Genomic DNA, 8,221 nt, shown 5'->3' on the forward strand with positions numbered 1-8,221 from the left:
TTTGTTTTGGTTTCTTTTTTTTAGGTTTAGGAGTGATTTCGTTGTGTTGTTTTTTTTTTAATGTGGCTTCCCTATTGTTTTATTAATCCACACACTTTTCTCACCCACAGAGGAACAGAGGCGTTGGCAAGAGGTGGTCGAATGTGTTGGCCAGATGCGCCAACATGTCATTGGCGTTCTTGTGGGCCTTGACCGGCTGTCTGGCATCCTTCGCCAGTAGTTTTTTTTGTTTTTTTTCGTTTTATAAATAAATTGTTGATTTTGAATATACGTCGTGGCTCATTCTTTTTTTCCCAAACCACAAAAAATTTCCCTGACATAAGTTGACTGTTCCTGCAAGGATTTCCCTTTTTTAAAAGTTAGATTGTGTTTTGTATTTGTATGTAAAACAGCCACAAGAAACACAGAACAGTAACAATGTCATTTCCCTTTTTGGGTTTAGTGTCAATTAGATATTTCTACATTTTACAGGTTCCTAGTTGGTGTGCAAGCTGCTTAGGCCAATCTTCCAAATCCAAAGGTTTGGACAGGCTTCCTTTTGGTGTGGGTTGGGAACCTGAAAACATATTTCAGTTTACATCAACTGGTGTCAGTACTGGATTACCCCTTAGTCAAATGTAAGGTGTGTTAACCTGGTTACACTTGCTGTTAACGTCCAAAAAAAGGAAGACCATTTCACTCTCCAAACATTTATTCACAACATAAATGAGAAATCAAAGTGGTCACTCCCTCAAAAAAAAACACAGTGATAAACTCAAATACAACACATACAAATAAAATATTAAAATTAAAAAAACAATCAAGAACTGGTTGACGAAGGACCATGCCAACATGATTCCACAAACATGGCGTTGCGATATATGGGTTCCAGAATATATGCCCCAAATCACCAGATCCAGGTTTGGTAAGGGTAGCAGGAAGTAGTGAGCGTTGGAGTGCCAAAGATTATGTGAACAAACAGAAGATATTGAAAAAAAATCAAATAAATTAGATGTTCGCAAACAAACACAAACACATTAGGTATAAACACTGTAGTTTTGGTCAAACTTACCTAAAAAATCTGGCCACCACATCATCGCGTATGGCCCCCCCACATACTGACCTCCGACCAACCTCGGGGGGGCCATCCTCAGGTAAGGCATCCTCTGGCTGCATTGGGACACCACTCCTTATGGCGATGTTGTGAAATATCCCACACAGGACCACAATGTTCGACACCATATCCGGCAAATACATGAGCTCGCCACCAGAGCGGTGGAGGCATCTGAATCGGCCTTTTAAAAGGCCGATACAGCACTCCACCACTTGCCTGGTGGCTGTAAGTGCGGAATTATACTCACTTTGTGGGCCTGGTGTGGGAGCCAAATAAGGAGTGAGCAGCCAGGACATGCAAGGGTATCCACTGTCTCCTGTGAAAAATAAGAGACAACATCAGGAACACTGTGTATCAAGCTTAACATTGTTATGTACTAAAGGTCTCCACTTACCCAGAAGCCACGCATCACCAGCTTGTAGGTTGGTTAGTTTCTGCCATATCCCTGATTGCCGGATGACAAAGGAGTCATGTGCACTTCCTGGTAATTTAGCATTCAGGGACAGGATCTGGAGGGAGGCATCACATACCACCATTACATTCAGGGAGTGATAGTGTTTCCTGTTTCTAAATATTGCCTCCAGCCGTGCTGGAGGCTGAAGTGGTATGTGAGTACCATCCACAACCCCTATGACGTGTGGGAAGCCAGCTATTTGGTAAAAATTGGCCTTGGCCACACTAAGGGCACCCATATCCAAAGGCATTTTAATAAAATGATGGAGGTGCTTGAAAAGTGCCTCCATCACTGCCCTCAGGATCCGGGAAAAGGAGGATTGGGAGATGCCCGCCACAATTCCCACCGTTGTTTGAAACGATCCTGAGGCACAGAAATGTAACACCGCCATAAATTGCGTCAGTGGTGGTATTGCTGTTGGACTGTCAATTTGCCGCTCAAGATCACTTTCTATTAATGAGAGAGTGTCTATGATGATTTTGGGAGGTAGATGGTAGCGTCTTAAAACCTCATCATCGGGCATTCCAAAAAGGGTGACACGTGTTTGAAATATCTGGGGCCTTGCATGCCTACGATGCCTACGCCTGGGATGAGATTGAGGTTGGTCGGCTTCCGGGACCATGGCCAGAACAATCCGCCCCAGATCAACCTGAAATTCAAAGATTTCAAAGTAAGGCTTTTGAGCCACCCCAAAACTATATTCAAACAACTTAGCTTGATGATACCATCCATTGCTGCTTACATGCCGGGGTATTGTCATGATACGTCCAAACTGAAAATAAACACCAAAATTACTTGACACATTTCACTCTGTGCATTTTTGTTTATAAATTTTGTGCTAGACCAAAGTTAAAATATGCCAAACACCCATTTAGCAAAACCGCAAAGCTACATTTAACACAGTACATCAAAACGGGACGTAATGTTGGCTCAAAAAGCGAAAGATAAACCACCAAAAATTTAGAATGATTATTAAGCTGTTTAAAATGTGCTAATTAGTTCGCTACTACAAGTCACAAGAGTAACTACTAAAAATGCGCTAATTAGTTCGCTAATACAAGTCACAAGAGTAACTACTAAAAATGCGCTAATTAGTTCGCTAAAACAAGTCACAAGAGTAACTACTAAAAATGCGCTAATTAGTTCGCTAATACAAGATAAAAAATGGACTTACCAAGAGCAAATATCTAAGATTCAAAATCAAAAGGTCTTTGGGGTCGAAAATAAACAAAATCTAAAATAGAAGAAATTATGGATCCAAAAATTACAAAATATACGAAACACAATGAAACAACAATTGAACAAAAGTTAGACTTCACAAAACTTACCCAATCAAGAAACGAGGTCCCAAAAATATAAACCAACAAAGATAACGGAAAAAATAAACGCAAATCTAAACAACAAACGAATCTCCAACCGCCAACTCCTTTCTACGCAATCAATAAACTCCAGCCAAGATAACCTCCATCAATCCAAAAACGCCACCTCGACTTGAGACACACCAAGCCATAAATAGTGTTTCGTTTCCCGCACAAATTAAGGATGGATCATAGGGCCGCACAATCAATGATGCGGCCGCAAAATAAGGACGCATGTATAAATACGTCACGAAAACACATTCAAATTCTGGTGTATTTCTTGTTTGGACCTCAGACATGGCGACAGACCAGGGAAAAAATGCCCAAGAGTCAGGCGGTAAGTCTTTCATGCATTTTCTATCAATGATTAATTTGAAACATAAGATTAGGCAAGTTGTGAATTTGTGAATTCTGTAAATTTACAGAAATAGGTGAGGAGGATGACATGGAAGAGGCTGCTGGGCCCAGTATTCCGGCCAAAGCGGGCAAAAAAAAAAGGCAGCCACATTTCACAAGAAAGGAGATGGAGGTTTTGATCCAGAAGTGTGTGGACATCCTGCCACAGGCAGACAGGAATATGAGTCTAAGCCAGAAGTGGAGAATGTGGGAAGAGGTAGCCGTTGCTGTCAATAGGGTCGGTGATTATGTCCGTCTAGCCCGGGATGTCAAACGGCGGTAAGTAAACCCTTGCCCCCCCTAAAAACAAACCCCATTTTAAACCAAAGGATAATGGCTTCCATTTTTCCCCACAGATGGGGCGACTTCAAATATCGCCTAAAGCAAAAACTCACGGACAGGGCTAGGCATGCAAGGGGGACAGGTGGGGGTCCCACCCCTGTGTCATTGGAGTTGACGGATTTAGAAGAGCTGGCACAGGGGTGTGTGCAGCCTGTGGAGGTGTTTGGCGTGTCCAACATGGATACGGACATGCCAGGCTTTGCGGCTCCTCATGTTGGCCCAGGTAAGTATTGTGATGTCACCAACTCTGAAATGCTATTGTGCCAATATGTAGATTCTAATGTGACTCTTTTCTCATTTTTCCAACAGAGACACAGGCGGATGAGTCTGCTCCAGAGGGAAGCCTTGGCCGCAGAATTTCTGCTGGCTCTGCAGGGGAGGAACCAGTACATCCGGCTGAGGACCCTGCAGAAGCCAGTCCAGGGCGTGCCCCCTCGCAGGCAGTGGGCCTCCTCACAGAACTCAATTTCAAATCGGATTTCCATACGGAGATTCTGCAGAGGATGGACGCCAGTCTGATACGGGTGGCTGAGGCCCTGGAGCAAAATGCTGCGGCCAACGTGACCATTGGTCAGGCCCTGGCGGAAAATACCAGGGCCAACATCCGCATCGCCGATGCCCTGGAGAAGCTCGTTCGCCAGCACATGGTGGAGCCGACCTCCCTTCCTGCCGGAACATCAGGATCCTCCACCTCTGGCACAACATCAGCCAATCCTCCAAATGTGCCTAGCCCTGTGCCTAGTCCAGAGGCCACAACATCTGCCTCTGGACAGGCCAGCCCGATGGCATCCCGGACCCGGTCTGGCGCCCACCCTCCCCCATCCAAACGGGCGAAAAAACGGTGACAGCAATGGCGACTTTTCCCACACTCCTTCTGTGCTTGGCTCATATTCCTTTCTGGTCAAAACTTCCCTCTCCTTTCTTGTGAAATGTTTTTAATTTATTTGTGTACGTTTATGTTAGCAGTTATTGATTATTTATTTTTGTTAAAAAGTATCTTTGCCAGAAAAAAAGAAAACAAAATATTATGCCAATTGGTTTGTGTTTAAACAATAAATTTATGATAAAAATCTGACATTGTATTGTGACATTATTGTACAAATGGATTACATTTAATCCTGGCCCTAAAGGCAAAAACTGACACAAAAAACCATTTCATTTTTTTACCAAAAAGGCCTCTTGAAGGAACGTTTAAAAAATCAAATAACGATGCAAATTCCACAGTAAAAAAAAAAAGGGGAGCTAATTAAAACATGATGACATTATTGTCACAATAGGCCATAAACAACAAATTGAGGCCAAAAAAACCCCCCAAAAATGTACGCCAATTGATTGTGTAATCCTGACATTAGCAGGTATGATTTCCACCTGCGTACGGTTTTGTGCTATCCCAATAAACTGCTTTCCAAACACATACCAAGCCGGTTTTCAATACAACACTAATTGCTTTTGTGTCCACCCGCGATTAATCGCTGCAACATCATGGAGTCCCGGGACGGAGGAGAAGGCCATCGCCAATGTGGTCGAATAATCCAGACCCTAAACTGTGCGAGCATTTTGAAGGGAAAGAGGATGTTCCAGTGACGTATGTGACGGTCCGAACACATTTGACGTTCGCATCTGCTAATGTATGTACGCCCCAAAAACGCCTCGCCACGCCTGTGTTTTTCCATCTCCACCCCCGTCAACACCCAAAAACGCCCTGTTCTGTCAATCACATTTGACATGTCACTTCCTGTACGCTATTTTAGGAACGAGAGAAAAAAAGCTCGCAATCTGCCGTACGCACATGCGCAGTGTAACACCGACGCATGCGCGGTTAGTCAACATCGGAACGCAACGAGCGTACTGTTGGTAACGTGCGGCTCTGAATGAGGGCCATTGTCTGTTAAGTGCTGCGGAATATGTGTGCACTATGTAAATAAATAACTGGAAATAAATAAGAAGGGGAAATTACTGATTTCAAGCCAAATGGTGTGACAGTGACAGGAACGAAGAAAAAGGGGCATTACAGTAACTTAAAAAACAGTCTTTATGGGAAATCTCCTGAAAACAGCATTTTTGGGGGGATATCCTCAAAAGTAACTACAGCATCCACAGGATTTATGAAGGGGTGACCACAGTAGATATCACCAATATCTGCCATGGTCCTACCATTTCCTCATAAGAATCCCCCATAGGCATCTATGAAGGTTGCTAAAAAGTGAAATTTACCATATATTCTGGTGCCTTTGTAGCCTATGTGTCACGGTCTGTGTAGTTCATCCTCCCTACCTCTGGTGTCGCTCTTTGCCTAAGGCCTGTCTAGCCCATTCCACCCTGGCTAGTCTTTGATTGCAGACCTGACTGCCTAATCAAGCAGATTCGGGTTGCACCTGGGAACTAGCTTTATATTTCCTCAGAACTGAGCAATCAGTGCCAGGTCATCTAGTCTGCCTCTGTGACTGTGCTCCAGGTTCCCAGATAGCCTCTGCCTGTTACTACCTTGGATATTGGCTTGCTTCAACCAAGTTTTCTTCTGCTTCCTGTGTAAGTTATCCTGGGCACTATTATTATTACATTGCACCAACTTACCTGGACTTGGTTTATGTGTATATCAGTTACTCTGGACTTTATTATTTCTTCATCAGTATTAATATTACATTGCACCAACTCACCTGGACTTTGTTTAACTGCATATCAGTTACTCTGGACTTTGTTGCTATCAGCAATTACCACATTTGCTTCACATCATCAGTATCTATTTATGCAGTGCATTCTTCCTTGGACTTTTTGTTTTCAACTTTGCATATCCAGTCTGGTTCCATCCGGTCCTGCCAGTTTACCTGTGTTCATAGACTCCCTGTTAATAGTTCCACTCCGAACTCCGTGATTGTTATCTACATCAGCAAACAGAACTTTTTCCATTCCCAGTGATTACCCGTCTGCATTGCTTCTGTATTGTTCTGGTCATTTCTTCAGTCATGAGTAAACCTTGCTGCTTAATAAATCATTATTTCATTACACCTGATGGCTGTATTAACCTTATTTTGAGTACTACATGCACACACAAAAAACCTTGGATTGTGACACTATGGGCTACATATCACAATAGTTTCCAGGAGAGGGATCCTGTCTACTCTCTCCTAGCACATGCGCATTGAGCTGACCACATATGCGCAGCTAAGGTCCAAACCCAGAAAACAAGTGATTGCATTAAGGAACACATTGCTTCTTAAACATCGCAGGGATGGGCTCCTATCAGAGTCCTCATCCCTGCATGTGAGTATTGTTAATGACAGCATTACATTATTATTGACGCAATATGCATCAATAATAAATTATATATACAGTCAGGTGCATAAATATTGGGACATTGACAGAATTTTCATATTTTGGCCTCTATTCACCACCACAATGGGTTTGAAATGAAACAAACAAGATGTGCTTTAACTGCAGACTTTCAGATTTAATTTGAGGGTAATTACATCCCAATCAGGTGAACGGTGTAGGAATTACAACGGTTTCTATAAGTGCCTCCCACTTTTTAAGGGGCCAAAAGTAATGGGACAAACTAAACAATCCTAAATCTAACTTTCACTTTTTAATACTTTGTTGCGAATCCTTTGCAGGCAATTATAGCCTGAAGTATGGAATGCATAGACATCACCAGACGCTGGGTTTCATCCCTGGTGATGGACTGCCAGGCCTCTACTGCAACCGTGTTCAGTTCCTGCTTGTTCTTGGGGCATTTTCCCTTCAGTTTTGTCTTCATCAAGTGAAATGCATGCTCAATCGGATTCAGGTCAGGGGATTGACTTGGCCATTGTATAACATTCCACTTTTTTAGCCTTAAAAAACTCTTTGGTTGCTTTTGCAGTATGCTTCGGGTCATTGTCCATCTGCACTGTGAAGTGCCGTCCAATGAGTTCTGAAGCATTTGACTGAATATGAGCATATAATATTGCCCAAAACACTTCAGAATTCATTCTGCTGCTTTTGTCAGCAGTCACATCATCAATAAATACAAGGGAACCAGTTCCATTGGCAGCCATATATGCCCACGCCATGACACTACCACCACCATGCTTCACTGATGAGGTGGTATGTTTTGGATCATGAGCAGTTCCTTTCCTTCTCCATACTCTTCTCTTCCCATCACTCTGGTACAAGTTGATCTTTGTCTCATCTGTCCATAGGATGTTGTTACAGAACTGTAATGGCTTTTTTAGATGTTGTTTGGCAAACTCTTATCTGGTCTTCCTGTTTTTGAGGCTCACCAATGGTTTGCATCTTGTGGTGAACCCTCTATATTCACTCTTGTGAAGTCTTCTCTTGATTGTTGACTTTGACACATATACACCTACTTCCTGGAGAGTGTTCTTGATTTGGCCAACTGTTGTGAAGGGGTTTTTTATTCACCAGGGAAATAATTCTTCTGTCATCCACCACAGTTGTTTTCCGTGGTCTTCCGGGTCTTTTGGTGTTGCTGAGCTCTCCGGTGCATTCTTTATTTTTAAGAATGTTCCAAACAGTTGATTTGGCCGCACCTAATGTTTTTGCTATCTCTCTGATGGGTTTGTTTTGATTTTTCAGCCT

The sequence above is a fragment of the Taudactylus pleione genome, unplaced genomic scaffold, assembly GCF_031769625.1.
Source record: "Taudactylus pleione unplaced genomic scaffold, aTauple2 ptg000006l, whole genome shotgun sequence".
Classification (NCBI taxonomy): Eukaryota; Metazoa; Chordata; class Amphibia; order Anura; family Myobatrachidae; genus Taudactylus; species Taudactylus pleione.